Raw genomic sequence first — 17,717 nt, forward strand, 5'->3', positions numbered from 1 at the left:
GGCTCCTCAGTTTTGGTGCAAAAGCAGGAAGGAGAAAACTTATAAATTGGTCTAGGGTAAATTCAATCCGAAGGATGTTCGGAGAACTGAAAACCATGAACCAAAAGAACAATTCAACATGAACAACATGTGTACACAAAAGAACAACAGCCCGAAGGGAACAGGGGCGGGTGCTGGGTCTCCCAATAGGAGCTAGAAGAAAAGGAATTTACGGTAAGTAAACAAAATTCCCTTCTTTGTCGCTCCATTGGGAGACCCAGACAATTGGGATGTCCAAGAGCAGTCCCTGGGTGGGTAAAAGAATACCTCAATAAAAAAAGAGCCGAAACGGCCCCCTCTTACAGGTGGGCAACCGCCGCCTGAAGGACTCGCCTACCTAGACTGGCGTCTGCTGAAGCATAGGTATGCACTTGATAGTGTTTCGTGAAAGTGTGCAGACTAGACCACGTAGCTGCCTGACACACCTGCTGAGCCGTAGCCCGGTGCCGCAATGCCCAGGACGCACCCACGGCTCTGGTAGAATGGGCTTTCAGCCCCGAAGGAAGAAAGATAAAAAAACTGTGGAGGAAAGAAGCGCAATAGGGTCTTACCCAAATAACATTGGGAGGAATAAAGGGGAGATATTACTCACCTATAGGGGTTGTGAAAGTCACAACTCCTATATCAGCATGTGTGTAGATAATCCAGAGTCATAGCAGCGGTCCCTCGGTTTGGCAGATAACAGAGAACAATAGGATGAGGGTTTTCAAGCCGCGCCAATGACAACCAACATTAAGCTGTTAGATCAATGTTGTCTTTTATTCCAATTACAGGTCTACGCGTTTCGGAAGGCACCCCTTCCTTCTTCAGGACCAGATGGCAAGAAAACATAAAATCTGCTGTCCAGGGTGACCTTACAGCACTATATACCCCACTGATGACGTCATGATCCACCCACTTTTGAAAAAATCGGCGGGAATCAGTACATTTGAAAATTACAATGACGTAGTATCTTAGTTATCTTCAATTTCATGAATAAAGTATTTACAATCATTAACAGAAAAAACAGCAGCAGTATCAAAAATAAAAAACTTTTTCAAGAATAAAAATTGTGCGTGTAAGACTCTTTTTTTCTTTTTTATTTCTGTCATATAATTGTATGCCAAAAAATGTGTCTGTGTATATAGACATCTATATGTCTATTCATATATATAACGTGAGAAAGTGGAGTATTAACCTTTGCCTAGAACACCATCTCTGTGTAACATCCAAATCAAAGTTGCTGAAGTGAACCCTCTTGTTACATCTAGAGCCACTAAGGGACTCTTATTCATAGTAAAGAAAAAAGATCGGATCGATTAGAAGGTGGTTGTGTAAAAAAATTGTGAGAGAAATGAGAAAACGGGAGGAAAAAGGGGGGAGAGGAAGCCCCTTATAGTATAGATCATACTAAATCCGTGAAAACAGAGTGATCCATTTATCAAGTAAAGTGCCCGAAAATTAAAGGTCCACATATGTGAATCCTGTGTGTGTACCACAAAGGTGAATGGAAATCCGAACATTACAGCCCGGTTAGGATGTATCCGTCTTAAAGTTGCATGGCTCTCATTCAAGCCATCCAGCTCTAGACATGTATTTTAAGTGCAGAAAGGAGACTAAGCCCCTTCATACTGTGAGAGTTTTAACTTGGATCATAAGCGTGGGAAAAAAGGCTACCACGCATGCCCCAACTAATAGATATGTAGCGAGTGTAATGAAAATCAATTAAAGAGGTGAAAAGAGTTCAGAGGCGTGGGAAAAAAAGCCTGTGCGCATGTCCATAATCTGTATCTCAAACAAATTTCTGTTATGGTGTTGTATTAATTAAAAACTTTCCTATATATGTGTAGGGATAAGAGGCATAAATAAGAACTATACTGTTAGATAAAAATAACGTATTAGATGTGTATATATAAAAAAAATTTTTTTAAAAAATTATATAAAAAAATTAAGATAAAAATTAAATATATATAGAATTTTAGGATATAAAATCGGGGTTATAATATTAAAATCGCGTATTTGAGACCTGAACAATTCATTTCTAAATAAATTATCGCATATTAAATGTATACATTAACAGCTTAATGTTGGTTGTCATTGGCGCGGCTTGAAAACCCTCATCCTATTGTTCTCTGTTATCAGCCCCGAAGGAAGAGGAAGCCCCGAAGAACGGTAGGCTTCGAGAATCGGTTCCTTGATCCACCGAGCCAAGGTTGACTTGGAAGCCTGCGAACCCTTACCAGCGACAAGGACAAAAAGCGCATCTGAACGGCGCAGGGGCGCCGTGCGAGACACGTAGAGCCGGAGTGCTCTCACCAGATCCAACGAGTGCAAATCCTTTTCACACTGGTGAATTGGATTAGGGCAAAATGAAGGCAAGGAGATATCCTGATTGAGATGAAAAGAAGATACCACCTTAGGGAGAAATTCCGGGACCGGACGCAGAACCACCTTATCCTGGTGAAACACCAGGAAGGGGGCTTTGCATGACAGCGCTGCAAGCTCAGACACTCTCCGGAGTGATGTAACTGCCACTAGAAATGCCACCTTCTGCGAAAGACGTGATAGAGAGACATCCCGCAGCGGCTCGAAAGGTGGTTTCTGAAGAGCCGTTAGCACCCTGTTAAGATCCCAGGGTTCTAGCGGACGCTTGTAAGGTGGGACTATGTGGCAAACTCCCTGCAGGAACGTGCGGACCTGCGGAAGCCTGGCTAGGCGCTTTTGAAAAAATACGGAGAGCGCCGATACTTGGCCCTTAAGAGAGCCGAGTGACAAACCCTTGTCCATTCCGGATTGAAGGAATGAAAGAAAAGTGGGTAAGGCAAAGGGCCAGGGAGGAAAACCGTTATCAGACCACCAGGATAAGAAGATTTGCCAAGACCTGTGATAGATCTTGGCGGACGTTGGCTTCCTGGCCTGTCTCATGGTGGCAATAACATCCTGAGATAACCCTGAAGACGCTAGGAGCCAGGACTCAATGGCCACACAGTCAGGTTGAGGGCCACAGAATTCAGATGGAAAAATGGGCCTTGTGACAGCAAGTCTGGGCGGTCTGGAAGAGCCCACGGTTGACCCACCGTGAGATGCCACAGATCCGGGTACCACGACCGCCTCGGCCAGTCTGGAGCGACGAGAATGGCGCGACGGCAGTCGGACCTGATCTTGCGTAACACTCTGGGCAGCATCGCCAGAGGAGGAAACACATAAGGCAGTCGAAACTGCGACCAATCCTGAACTAAAGCGTCCGCCGCCAGAGCTCTGTGATCCTGAGACCGTGCCATGAATGCCGGGACCTTGTTGTTGTGCCGTGACGCCATGAGATCGACGTCCGGCGTTCCCCAGCGGCGACAGATCTCTCGAAACACTTCTGGGTGCAGAGACCACTCCCCCGCATCCATGCCCTGACGACTGAGAAAATCTGCTTCCCAGTTTTCTACGCCCGGGATGTGAACTGCGGAGATGGTGGAGGCTGTGGCCTCCACCCACTGCAGAATCCGCCGGACTTCCTGGAAGGCTTGACGACTGCGAGTGCCGCCTTGGTGGTTGATGTATGCGACGGCAGTGGCGTTGTCCGACTGGATACGGATCTGCCTGCCCTTCAGCCACCGATGAAAAGCCAATAGGGCTAGATACACTGCCCTTATCTCCAGAACATTGATCTGAAGGGAAGACTATCAGAGTCCAGGTTCCCTGAGCCCTGTGGTGGAGAAAAACCGCTCCCCACCCTGACAGGCTCGCGTCCGTGGTGACCACAGCCCAGGTTGGGGGTTGGAAGGATTTTCCCTGCGATAGAGAATTGGGAAGGAGCCACCACTGAAGTGACGTCTTGGTTGCAAGGGAAAGAGACGTTCCTGTCGAGGGAAGTCGACCTCCTGTCCCACTTGTGGAGAATGTCCCATTGGAGAGGCCGTAGATGGAATTGCACGAACAGCACTGCCTCCATCGCTGCCACCATTTTCCCCAGGAAGTGCATGAGGCGCCTTAAGGGGTGTGACTGACTCCGAAGAAGTGATTGCACCCCTGCCTGCAGAGAAATCTGTTTGTCCCGCGGTAGCTTGACTACCGCTGACTGTGTATGAAACTCCATCCCGAGGTAAGTCAGTGATTGGGTCGGTGTCAACTTGGATTTCGGGAAGTTGATGATCCACCCGAACTGCTGGAGAGTCGTCAGAGCAACGGTAAGGCTGTGTTGACACGCCACCCGAGGAGGAGCCCTGACTAGGAGATCGTCTAAGTAGGGAATCACCGAGTGGCCCTGAGAGTGTAGGACCGCCACAACGGATGCCATGACTTTGGTGAAAACCCGTGGTGCTGTCGCCAGGCCGAAAGGCAATGCCACGAACTGAAGGTGTTCGTCCCCGATGGCGAAACGCAAGAAGCGTTGATGTTCGGGTGCGATTGGCACGTGGAGATAAGCATCCTTGATGTCGATCGATGCTAGGAAGTCTCCTTCTGACATCGAGGCGATGACCGAGCGGAGGGATTCCATCCGAAACCGTCTGGTTCTCACATGTCTGTTGAGCAGCTTGAGGTCCAGAACGGGACGGAATGATCAGTCCTTTTTTGGCACCACGAACAAGTTGGAGTAAAAGCCACGACCACGTTCCTGAAGGGGAAGGGGGTCACAACTCCTTCTGTCTTCAGAGCGTCCACTGCCTGAAAAAGTGCGTCGGCCTGAGCGGGGGGCGGAGAGGTTTTGAAGAAACGAGCCGCAGGACGAGAGCTGAACTCTATCCTGTAACCGTGAGACAGAATGTCTCTCACCCATCGGTCTTGAACATGTGGCCACCAGGCGTCGCCAAAGCGGGAGAGCCTGCCACCGACCGAGGATGCGGCTAGGAGATGCCGAGAGTCATGAGGAGGCCGCCTTGGAGGCAGTGCCTCCTGCGGCTTTTTGGGGGCGTGACTTGGACCGCCACGCATAGGAGTTCCTCTGGCCTTTCTCCGGCCTGCTGGACGAAGAGGATTGGGGCTTGGCGGAGGGACGAAAGGACTGAAACCTCGATCGTATTTTTCGTTGCTGAGGTCTCTTAGGTTTGGACTGGGGTAAGGAGGAGTCCTTTCCCTTGGATTCCTTAATAATCTCATCCAATCGTTCGCCAAACAAGCGTTCGCCAGAAAACGGCAAACCGGTTAAGAACCTCTTGGAGGCCGAGTCTGCCTTCCATTCGCGCAGCCACATGGCCCTGCGGACTGCCACAGAGTTAGCGGATGCCACAGCTGTACGGCTAGCAGAGTCTAGGACTGCGTTCATGGCGTAGGACGAAAAAGCCGACGCCTGAGAAGTCAAAGACGCAACTTGCGGAGCAGAATTACGTGTGACCGCATTAATCTCAGACAGACAAGCTGAGATAGCTTGGAGTGCCCACACGGCTGCAAAGGCCGGGGCAAAAGACGCGCCCGTGGCCTCATAGATGGACTTCACCAAGAGCTCTATCTGCCTGTCAGTGGCATCCTTTAGCGATGAGCCATCTGCAACCGATACCACAGATCTAGCCGCCAATCTAGAGACTAGAGGATCCACCTTGGGACATTGAGCCCAACCCTTAACTTCAGAGGGGAAGGGGTAACGCGTGTCAGTGAGTCACTTAGTAAAGCGCTTGTCCGGAACCGCTCTGGGCTTCTGGACAGCGTCTCTGAAGTTAGAGTGATCGAAAAACGCACTACGTGTACGTTTGGGGAACCGAAACTGGTGTTTCTCCTGCTGAGACGTCGACTCCTCTATAGGAGGAGGCGGGGGAGAGAGATCCAACACCTGGTTGATGGACGAGATAAGATCATTCACTAAGGCGCCCCCTTCAGGTGTATCAAGGTTAAGGGCGACGTCAGGGTCAGAGCCCTGGGCTGCGACGTCCGCCTCGTCCTCCAGAGAGTCCTCAAGCTGGGAACCCGAGCAGCGTGAAGAAGTCGGGGAAGATTCCCAGCGAGCCCGCTTAGCCGGTCTAAGACTGTGGTCCGGGCCGGAGTCCTCCACGTGGGACCTAGGGCCCAACCTGGGAGCGCGCTGCGGCGCGGACCGAGAGGGGCCTGGAGGCGACGATCCAACAGGGGCCGGGGCCTGTGTAAGGACCGGTCTGGACTGCAAAGCTTCTAGCAGCTTGGCAGACCATTTGTCCATAGACTGAGCCATGGATTGTGAAAGTGACTCAGAGAGTTTCTCAGCAAAAGAGGCGAACTCTGTCCCTGCCGCCTGGACAGGGGGAGCAGGGGGGTCTACATGAGCCGAGGGGCCCACTAGTGACTGAGGCTCCGGCTGAGCAAGCGAAACAGGGGTCGAGCATTGCTCACAGTGAGGGTAGGTGGAACCCGCAGGTAACATAGCCCCACAAGAGGTACAGGCCGCAAAAAAACCCTGTGCCTTAGCAGCTTTGCTCCTTGTGGACGACATGCTGTTGTCTCCTAGGAGAATGATCACTGAGGGTATATGGGCAAAAAAGGGTATACAGCCCGACCGAACAGAAGAAGGGAATTTTGTTTACTTACCGTAAATTCCTTTTCTTCTAGCTCCAATTGGGAGACCCAGACAATTGGGTGTATAGCTTCTGCCTCCGGAGGCCACACAAAGTATTACACTTAAAAGTGTAAACCCCTCCCCTCTGCTATACACCCCCCCGTGCATCACGGGCTCCTCAGTTTTGGTGCAAAAGCAGGAAGGAGGAAACTTATAAATTGGTCTAAGGTAACTTCAATCCGAAGGATGTTCGGAGAACTGAAACCATAACCAAGAACAATTCAATCTGAACAACATGTGTACACAAAGAACTAACAGCCCGAAGGGAACAGGGGCGGGTGCTGGGTCTCCCAATTGGAGCTAGAAGAAAAGGAATTTACGGTAAGTAAACAAAATTCCCTTCTTCTTTGTCGCTCCATTGGGAGACCCAGACAATTGGGACGTCCAAAAGCAGTCCCTGGGTGGGTAAAAGAATACCTCGGTAAAAAGAGCCGTAAAACGGCTCCTTCCTACAGGTGGGCAACCGCCGCCTGAAGGACTCGCCTACCTAAGCTGGCATCTGCCGAGCGTAGATATGCACTAGATAGTGCTTCGTGAAAGCGTGCAGACTCAACCAGGTAGTCGTCTGACACACCTGCTGAGCCGTAGCCTGGTGCAGCAACGCCCAGGACGCACCCACGGCTCTGGCAGAATGGGCCTTCAGCCCCGAAGGAACCGGAAGCCCAGCAGAACGGTAGGCTTCAAGAATTGGTTCCTTGATCCACCGAGCCAAGTTGACTTGGGAGCTTGTGACCCTTTACGCTGGCCAGCGACAAGGACAAAGAGTGCATCCGAGCGGCGCAGGGACGCCGTACGGGAAATGTAGAGTCTGAGTGCTCTCACCAGACCTAACAAGTGCCAATCCTTTTCACGTTGGTGAACCGGATGAGGACAAAAAGAAGGTAAGAAGATATCCTGATTGAGATGAACAGAGGATACCACCTTCGGGGGAAATTCCGGAACCGGACGCAGAACCACCTTGTCCTGGTGAAACACCAGGAAGGGGGGCTTTGCATGACAGCACTGCTATGTCAGACACTCTGCGGAGTGACGTGACTGCCACTAGGAAGACCACCTTCTGCGAAAGGCGTGAAAGAGAATATCCCTCATTGGCTCGAAGGGTGGTTTCCGAAGAGCCGGTATCACCCTGTTCCGATCCCAGGGTTCTAGCCGACGCTTGTAAGGAGGGACTATGTGGCAAACCCCCTGCAGGAACGTGCGTACCTGAGGGAGTCTGGCTAGACGCTTCTGAACAAAAAAAACACAGAAAGCGCCGAAACTTGTCCCTTAAGGGAACCGAGAGACAACCCCTTTTCCATTCCGGATTGAAGGAAGGACAGAAAGTGGGCAAGGTGAATGGCCAGAGAGTAAAACTCTGATCAGAGCACCAGGATAAGAAAATCTTCCACGTCCTGTGGTAGATCTTGGCGGACGTTGGTTTCCTGGCCTGTCTCATAGTGGCAATGACCTCTTGAGATAACTCTGAAGACGCTAGGATCCAGGATTCAATGGCTACGCAGTCAGGTTGAGGGCCGCAGAATTCAGATGGAAAAAACGGCCCTTGAGACAGCAAGTCTGTCCGGTCTGGTAGTGTCCACGGTTAGCCTACCGTGAGATGCCACAGGTCCGGGTACCACGACCTCCTCGGCCAGCGAGGATGGCGCGGCGGCAGTCGGATCTGATCTTGCGTAACACTCTGGGCAGCATCGCCAGAGGGGGAAATACGTGAGGCAGTGGAAACTGTGACCAATCCTGAACTAATGCGTCTGCCGCCAGAGCTCTGTGATCTTGAGAACGTGCCATGAATGCCGGGACCTTGTTGTTGTGCCGGGACGTCAATAGGTCGACGTCCAGCTTCCCCAGCGGCAACAAATCTCTGAAACACGTCCGGTCGAAGAGACCATTCCCTGTGTCCATGCCCTGGCGACTGAGAAAGTCTGCTTCCCAGTTTTCTACGCCCGGGATGTGAGCTGCGGAGATGGTGGAGGCTGTGGCTTCCACCCACAGCAGAATCCGCCGGACTTGCTGGAAGGCTTGCCGACTGCTTGTGCCGCCTTTGCGGTTGATGTATGCCACCGCCGTGGCGTAGTCCGACTGAATTCGGATCTGCCTATCTTCCAGCCATGGCTGGAACGCTTTTAGGGCTAGACACTGCCCTTCCCTCCAGAACATTGATCTGTAGGGAGGACTCTGCTGAGTACATGTACCCTGAGCCCTGTGGCGGAGGAAGACCCCCTGACAGACTCGCGTCCGCCGTGACCACAGCCCAGGATGTGGGCAGGAAGGACTTTTCCTTCGAGAAGAAGTGGGAAGAAGCCGCCACTGAAGGGAGGCCTTGGCTGCCCGAGAAGGAGCAACGTTCCTGTCGAGGGACGCTGTCCCATTTGTGGAGAAAGTCCCATTGAAGTGGGCGCAGATGAATCTGCGCAAACGGAGCTGCCTCCATTGCTGCCACCAACTTCTCTAGGAAATGCATGAGGCGCCTCAAAGGGTGTGACTGGGCTCGAAGGAGCGATTGCACCCCTGTCTGTAGTGAACGCTGTTTGTCCAGCGGAAGCTTCACTATCGCTGATAGAGTATGAAACTCCATGCCGAGATATGTCAGTGATTGTGCCGGTGTCAATTTTGACTTTGGGAAAATTGATGAACCACCCGAATCTCTGGAGAGTCTGTAGAACAATGTTCAGGCTGTGATGCCATGCCACCCGAGAGGGGGCCTTGACCAGTACATTGCCTGAGATAGTAGGACCGCTAGGCGCAGTGCAGGAAGCGCTAATATTCTGGTACAATCGGCACGTGGAGATAAGTATCCCTGATGTCGATTGACGCCAAGAAGCCTCCTTGGGCCATCAAGGGCGATGGCAAGCGGAGAAATTCCATCCGGAACCGTCAGGTTCCCTGTCCGTTGAGCAGTGTGAAGTCCAGAACGGGCCGGAGTGATCCGTCCTATCTGGTACCACGAACAAGCTGGAGTAAAAAGCCGCGACTACGTTCTTGAAGGGGGAACGAGGAACGCAACTCCTCCTGCTTTTGGAGTGTTCACCGCCTGGAAACGTGCCTCGGCTCGCTCGGGGGACGGAGATGCTCTGAAGCAACGAGTCGGAGGACGAGAACTGAGCTCTATCCTGTGACCGTAAGACAATGCCTCCTACATCGGTCTTGGCCATGTGGGGACCACTCCCCTGACCTGGATGCAGAAAAGGTTCTCTGTGCACAGCGGAGGATGAAAATACCACCGCCTGAAACGTCAAAGACGCTAATTGCGGAGCACCGGAAGACCGCATTGATCTCAGACAGAGCAGCTGAGATAGCCTGGAGTGCCCACCCCTGCAAAGGCTGGGGCAACGGACGCGCCTATGGCTTCATAGATGGATCTCATTAGGAGTTCTATCTGTCTGTCCGTGGCATTCTTGAGCGTGGACTCGCCAGCCACTGCTACTACTGATCTAGCCGCCAGTCAAGAGGCTGGAGGGCACCTTATGACACTGAGCCCAAGCCTTAACAACGTCAGATGTGTTATAAGGCGTTCAGTAAAACGCTTGTCCGGGAAGGTGTGCTTCTGGACAGTATCTGTGAAGCCTTAAGAGCCACGTCCGGACAGAGTCCTGGGTTGCAACCTCCGCCCCATCCTCTAGAGGGTCCTCAAGCTGAGACCCTTGGAGAAGTCGGGGAAGATTCCAAGCAAGGCTGCTTAGCCGGACTGGGACTGCGGTTCGTGCTGGAGTTCACCACGTAATAACTAGAGGCCACCCCAGGAACACGCTTCGTCGCAGACCGAAAGAGGCCTGGGGCGATCCCGCAGTGCCCGGGGCCTGTGTAAGGGGCCGGTCTGGACTGCAAACTCCTAGTCTCTTAGCCGACCATTTGTCCATAGCCTGAGACATGGATAGTGAAAATGGCCCAGAGAGTTTCTCAATGACCACTGAGGATACATATGTACAGCCGAACTGTGAAACTGCATACAAACATTATATATCCATATATACAGTTCATCACATATACAGTTCATCACATATACAGTTCATCACTCTAGGGGGCCCAGCATCGAGAAGAAACCCCCTGGTGTACCGACCCTGAAGCAGTATGTGCTGCTGAAAATATGGCTGTCGGCGTATACAGTGGAGGGGGGAGCCGTGGGCATAACCCCAAAAGTGCGGGATCTGGTACCCTGAGTGAAAAGTGAGGGGGGCGGAGGACACCAAGTGTGCTCCAGCCCTAACTGCTAGCCTTCGACTGACCGTCCCGCCCTTCCCCCTGACTGGCAGGGCCAGGGACGGGAGTTTAAGGCGCTAGGCCGCAAAAGCCGGGAGCTAAAGTTACAGACCGCGGCCGGCCAGCAGGCGCGGTGGTCGCCAAGTCTGAGGCCAAGGTGCTCTCTGCACCGTCCCCAAGGGGACACTGAGTAACTTGCGGGGATCAGCGTGCTTAGTGAGGGGGGCGGAGGACAGCGAAGTGTGCTCCGGCCCTCACTGTCGGCGTCAGCCCGACTGTGTCGCCCTTCCACCTGACTGGCAGGTCCGGGGGCGGTTTAATGATTGAACAGTGCCCGGGCTGAATCACCAGCCTGGACTGTACGGCTTCTCCAGTAGTAGCCAAAAATGCACAGTGCGACCATACAGTGTAAATCAAATATATATATATATATATATATATATATATATATATATATATATATATATATATATATATATATATATATATATATATATATATTTATATATTTATATTACACTTCGGCACTCAGTGGGGCCAGCACCTCAGGTGCTGCTTACCGACCGCACAAGCGGTTGTGTGATCACCAGAATCCCTGCCTGGGCCTCTGGAGTGTTGTCTCTCCTCTCCAGCGTCAGAATTGCTGACAGGAATGGCTGCCGGCGTTCTGTGGGGAGGAGGGGGCCGTGGGCGTGCCCTAGAAAATGCGGGAATCTAGTGCCCCACTGTGCTGAGTGAGGGGGGAGGAGGATACAGAGTATGCTCCAGCCCTCAGCACTGACGTCTTGTGCAGCGTCCCGCCCTTCCCCTGACTGGCAGGCCTGTGGGCGGGAATAAGCGAAACTAGGCCGCAAAAGCCGGGGACTAAAGTTATAAGCGCGGCCGGCGCACTAACACACCCAGCAGTGCTGCAGTGTGTATGGCACAAGCGCTCCATGCGCGGTCCCCACGGGGACACAGAGTACCTCACAGTAGCAGGGCCTTGTCCCTGATGATACTCGGCTCCTATCCAGCAGATTCCCCAGGGGCTGCGGAGGGAGCACGGTCCCAGTGCCTGGAGACCGATTAGGATCCCACTTCACCCAGAGCCCTATAGGGATGGGGAAGGAAAACAGCATGTGGCTCCTGCCTATGTACTTGCAATGAGTACCTCAACCTTAACAACACCGCCGACCAGAGTGGGGTGAGAAGGGAGCATGCTGGGGGCCCAATATGGGCCCTCTTTTCTTCCATCCGACCTAGTCAGCAGCTGCTGCTGACTAAGATGTGGAGCTATGCGTGGATGTCAGCCTCCTTCGCACAAAGCATGAAAACTGAGGAGCCCGTGATGCACGGGAGGGTGTATAGCAGAGGGGAGGGGTTTACACTTTTAAGTGTAATACTTTGTGTGGCCTCCGGAGGCAGAAGCTATACACCCAATTGTCTGGGTCTCCCAATGGAGCGACAAAAGAAGGGAATTTTGTTACTTACCGTAAATTCCTTTTCTTCTAGCTCTTATTGGGAGACCCAGACGATTGGGTGTATAGCTACTGCCTCCGGAGGCCACACAAAGCATTACACTAAAAAGTGTAAGGCCCCTCCCCTTCTGGCTATACGCCCCCAGTGGGATCACTGGCTCACCAGTTTCAGTGCAAAAGCAAGAAGGAGGAAAGCCAATAACTGGTTTAAACAAATTCACTCCGAGTAGAATCGGAGAACTGCAAACCGTTCAACATGAACCAACATGTGTACCCGCAAACAAACCAAAAATCCCGAAGGACAACAGGGCGGGTGCTGGGTCTCCCAATAAGAGCTAGAAGAAAAGGAATTTACGGTAAGTAACAAAATTCCCTTCTTCTTCGGCGCTCTATTGGGAGACCCAGACGATTGGGACGTCCAAAAGCTGTCCCTGGGTGGGTAAAGAAATACCTTATATTAGAGCTGCAAGACAGCCCTCCCCTACGGGGAGGCCACCGCCGCTTGCAGGACTCTTCTACCTAAGCTGGCGTCAGCCGAAGCATAGGTATGCACCTGATAGTGCTTGGTGAAAGTGTGCAGACTCGACCAGGTAGCTGCCTGGCACACCTGTTGAGCCGTAGCCTGGTGTCGTAATGCCCAGGACGCACCCACGGCTCTGGTAGAATGGGCCTTCAGCCCTGAAGGAACCGGAAGCCCTGCAGAACGGTAGGCTTCAAGAATTGGTTCTTTGATCCATCGAGCCAAGGTGGCTTTAGAAGCCTGCAACTCCTTGCGCGGGCCAGCGACCAGGGCAAAGAGTGCATCAGAGCGGCGCATGGGCGCCGTGCGGGAAATGTAGAATCTGAGTGCTCTCACCAGATCTAACAAATGTAAATCCTTTTCATACCGGTGAACCGGATGAGGGCAAAAGGAAGGTAAGGAGATATCCTGTTTAAGATGAAATGAGGATACTACCTTAGGGAGAAACTCTTGAATGGAGCGCAGCACTACCTCGTCCTGGTGGAACACCAGGAAGGGAGCCTTGGATGACAGAGCTGCCAGCTCAGACACTCGCCGAAGAGACGTGACGCAACAAGAAAAGCCACTTTCTGTGACAGGCGAGAAAAGGAAACGTCCTTCAGAGGCTCGAAAGGCGGCTTCTGGAGAGCAACTAGTACCCTGTTAAGATCCCATGGATCTAACGGCCGCTTGTACGGGGGCACGATATGACAAAACGCCCTGTAGGAACGTGCGCACCTTAGGAAGTCGTGCCAGACGCTTCTGAAAAAACACGGATAGTGCTGAGACTTGCCCTTTGAGGGAGCTGAGCGACAAGCCCTTTTCTAACCCCGATTGTAGGAAGGAAGAAAAGTAGGCAATGCAAAAGGCCAGGGAGACACTCCCTGAGTAGAGCACCAGATTAAGAAAATCTTCCACGTTCTGTGGTAGATCTTAGCAGACGTGGGCTTCCTAGCCTGTCTCATGGTGGCAACGACTCCTTGGGATAATCCTGAAGACGCTAGGATCCAGGACTCAATGGCGACACAGACAGATTCAGGGCCGCAGAATTCCAATGGAAAAAAGGCCCTTGGGACAGTAAGTCTGGCCGGTCTGGAAGTGACCACGGTCGGCCGACCGTGAGATGCCACAGATCCAGGTACCACGATCTCGTCGGCCAATCTGGGGCGACGAGTATGGCGTGGCTGCAATCGGATCTGATCTTGCGTAACACTCTGGGCAAGAGTGCCAGAGGCGGGAACACATATGGGAGCCGGAACTGCGACCCATCTTGGATTAAGGCGTCTGCCGCCAGAGCTCTTTGATCGCGCGATCTCGCTATGAATGCCGCGACCTTGTTGTTGTGCCTAGACGCCACCAGGTCGACGTCCGGCACCCCCCAGCGGCGACAGATCTCCCGAAACACTTCCGGGTGAAAGGACCATTCCCCTGCGTCCATACCCTGGCGACTGAGGAAGTCCGCTTCCTAATTTTCTACGCCTGGGATGTGAACCGCGGATATAGTGGATGCTGTGTCCTCCACCCACGTCAGAATCCGCCTGACTTCCTGGAAGGCTTGCCGACTGCGCGTCCCTCCTTGGTGGTTGATGTATGCCACCGCTGTGGAGTTGTCCGACTGGACTCGGATCTGCCTTCCTTCCAGCCACTGCTGAAGGGCTAGGAGGGCAAGATACACTGCCCTGATTTCCAGAACATTGAGCTGAAGGGTGGACTCCTGCTGAGTCCACGTACCCTGAGCCCTGTGGTGGAGAAAAACTGCTCCCCACCCTGACAGACTCGCATCTGTCGTGACCACTGCCCAGGATGGGGGTAGGAAGGATCTTCCCTGAGACAATGAGGTGGGAAGAAGCCACCATTGCAGAGAGTCCTTGGCCGTCTGGGAAAGGGAGACTTTCCTGTCCAGGGACGTTGACTTCCCGTCCCATTGGCGGAGAATGTCCCATTGAAGTGGGCGCAGATGAAACTGCGCCAAGGGAACTGCCTCCATGGCTGCCACCATCTCCCCTAGGAAGTGCATGAGGCGCCTTAAGGGGTGCGACTGGCCTTGAAGGAGAAACTGCACCCCTGTCTGTAGTGAACGCTGCTTGTTCAGCGGAAGCTTCACTATCGCTGATAGAGTATGAAACTCCATGCCAAAATACGTTAGTGATTGAGTCGGTGACAGATTTGACTTTGCAAAATTGATGATCCACCCGAAAGTCTGGAGAGTCTCCAGCGTAACATTCAGGCTGAGTTGGCATGCCTCGAGAGAGGGTGCCTTGACAAGTAGATCGTCCAAATAAGGGATCACCGAGTGTCCCTGAGAGTGCAAGACTGCTACCACTGCCGCCATGACCTTGGTGAAAACCCGTGGGGCTGTCGCCAGACCGAAGGGCAGGGCTACGGACTGAAGAAACTCGTCTTCAATAACGAAACGTAGCAAATGCTGGTGCTCTGGAGCAATCGGCACGTGGAGATACGTATCCTGATGTCTATTGATTCTAGGAAATTTCCTTGAGACATTGAGGCAATGACGGAGCGGAGGGTTTCATCCGGAACCGCCTGGCCTCCACGCGCTTGTTGAGCAGTTTTAGGTCCAGAACGGAAAGGAAAGAGCCATCCTTTTTTGGCACCACAACTAGATTGGAGGAAAACCGTGTCTTGTTCCTGAAGAGGAACAGGGATTACCACTCCTCCTGCCTGCAGAAGAGCATCGGCTCGGTGGGGAGGTGGGGACGTTCTGAAGAATCGAGTCGGAGGACGAGAACAGAACTCTGTCCTGTGCACGTGAGCACAATGTCCCTCACCCACCGGTCTGTGACCTGTGGCAGCTAAATGTCGCCAAAGGCGGGAGAGTCTGCCATCAACCGCGGATGCAGAGAGAAAGAGAGCTGAGAGTCATGAGGAGACCGCCTTGGTAGCGGTTCCTCCAGTTGCCTTCCTTGGGCGTGATTGAGCCCGGCCGGAATCTGAGCCCCTCTGAGGCTTTGTTGCCCTTTTGGACGAGGACAATTGGGACCTGCCCAAGCTTGGGAAGGACCGAAACCTCGACTATCCTTCCAGGACCGCATTAATAGGGTAAGTCGCAATGCAGACATTGCGAGGTTACGGACGCCCCTGCGACACAGATGTACATGTGCTCAAGACCAGCTGCGCAAGAACAGCTGAAAAGCTTAGGGTGCCCATACGGCTGTGAATGCCGGAGCAACCGACACGCCGATAGCCTCATAGACAGAATTCAACCAGAGTCCATCTGTCTGTCAATGGCATCTTTAAGTGAAGTCCCATTTCCAGTGCAACTATGGCTCTAGCCGGAAGCCTGGAGATTGGAGAATCCACCTTTGGACCCTGGGTCCAGCGCTTGACCACGTCAGGGGGAAAGGGATAACGTGTATCCTTAATACGTTTGGAGAAAACGCTTATCTGGGAAGCGTGGTGTTCCTGGACTGCATCTCTGAAGTCAGCGTGGCCAGAAAAATACTCAATATACGTTTGAGCTACTGAAATGGGACTTCTCCTGCTGTGAAGCTGACTCCTCGCTGGGGGAGCTGAGGGAGAAAAATCCAACATTCCATTGATGGACGCTATAGGATCATTCCCTATGGCGTCACCATCCGGTGTATCCGGATTGAGAGCGGTGTCAGGATCAAAGTCCTGATGAGCTACGTCTGCCTCATCATACAGAGAGTCCTCCTGGGACCCCCCCGGAGCACCGATTTTATTCCAAATGAGGGTGGCCAGGGAGCAATGAACCAGATTGCCCATGGCCTGTCTGGACTGCAAGTCTCTAACCCATGACAATATATCAGCCGAAACTGCAACTCCGTCCCTGTCCTTGGACAGGGTTGACAGGTGGTTCCTTTGGCCACGTCTAGTAGAGACCCCGGCTGACCAAGTGCTACAGGGGAGCATTGCACACAATGGGGGTCAGTGCCGTGGAACAGTATCACTTGCAGTAAAAACAGCATCAAAAGCCTGTGTTGCTTATATGCTGCTGCCGACTAGCCATCTAGGAGTATAGAGCCAAGAATGGCGACCGTACAGTGCAATGTATAGCATACAAGCATAAAGTACAATGAACACTGCAGCACGTGCAATACAAGCAGCATAGAAAGCCTGTGCCTTGGCACCCCTGCTTTTCTGCTGCTGTAGACTAGCCATCTAGGGGAATATAGCCCAGAATAGCGACCATACAGTGCAATGTATAGCATACAAGCATAAGTACAAATTAACACTGCAGCACCTGTGTGCCTCAGATACAATCAGCATAGAAAGCCTGTGTCTTAGCACCCCTGCTTTCCTGCTGCTGATGTGTCGCCATCTAAGAGGGCATATAGCCAAAAATAGCGACCTATGCAGTGTAAGCATAAAATACAAATGGACAACTGCGGTATTTAGTGGGGTCAGCACTTCAGGTGCCGCTTACCGCCCGCCTATAAGCGGGTGTGTGGTCGCCCTAGTCCTGTGCCTGGTTGCCCAGAGTCCGTTCTCTCAGCTCGGCCTGCAGGAATGGCCGCCGGCGTCCTTCTCCAGCTCGTGTGAGTAGGGGCGGGCCGTGGGCGTGCCCCAAGTCAGAGCGGGAAACCGGCGTCCCACAGTGTCCAGTGAGAGGGCTGGAGCATGTAAATAAGGCTCCAGCCCTCGGCGCTGCCGATTGTACAGCGTCTCTCCCCTACCCTGATTGACAGGGTGGGGGCGGGAACGAAGCGGAGCTAGGCCGCAAAAGCCGGGGACTGGATTTATAAGCGCCGCCGCCGTAAAAGCGCGGTCGGCGCTAAGTCCCCGGCGCACTACAAGTCCCAGCCGCGCCGCCGCTCCCGGAGCGTCCGGCGCGGTAGTTCCCAATACATAAAGTCACTCAGCTAGGCTGCAGTGACTGTAACCCTTTACTGTCCCCGGCGCACTAGCACACCCAGCAAGTCTGGAGTGTGCTGTGCCTGAGTGTACGGGGACACAGAGTACCTGAATGGTGCAGGGCCATGTCCCTGAAGGGTACCCAGCTCCGTATCCAGCAGGTTCAATGGGTCTGTGGATGGAGCCCGGCCTCAGGGCTTTGGGGCCG

General features: G+C 52.8%; 1 protein-coding gene across 4 annotated transcripts in view; it reads right to left on the bottom strand.

Moving 5' to 3' along the window:
* UBA3 (ubiquitin like modifier activating enzyme 3) overlaps positions 1 to 17,717 on the bottom strand; it is a 135,778-nt gene that overhangs the window by 55,775 nt on the left and 62,286 nt on the right. The window lies entirely within an intron of this gene.

The sequence above is a fragment of the Anomaloglossus baeobatrachus genome, chromosome 8 (assembly GCF_048569485.1).
Source record: "Anomaloglossus baeobatrachus isolate aAnoBae1 chromosome 8, aAnoBae1.hap1, whole genome shotgun sequence".
In the NCBI taxonomy this organism is placed as follows: Eukaryota; Metazoa; Chordata; class Amphibia; order Anura; family Aromobatidae; genus Anomaloglossus; species Anomaloglossus baeobatrachus.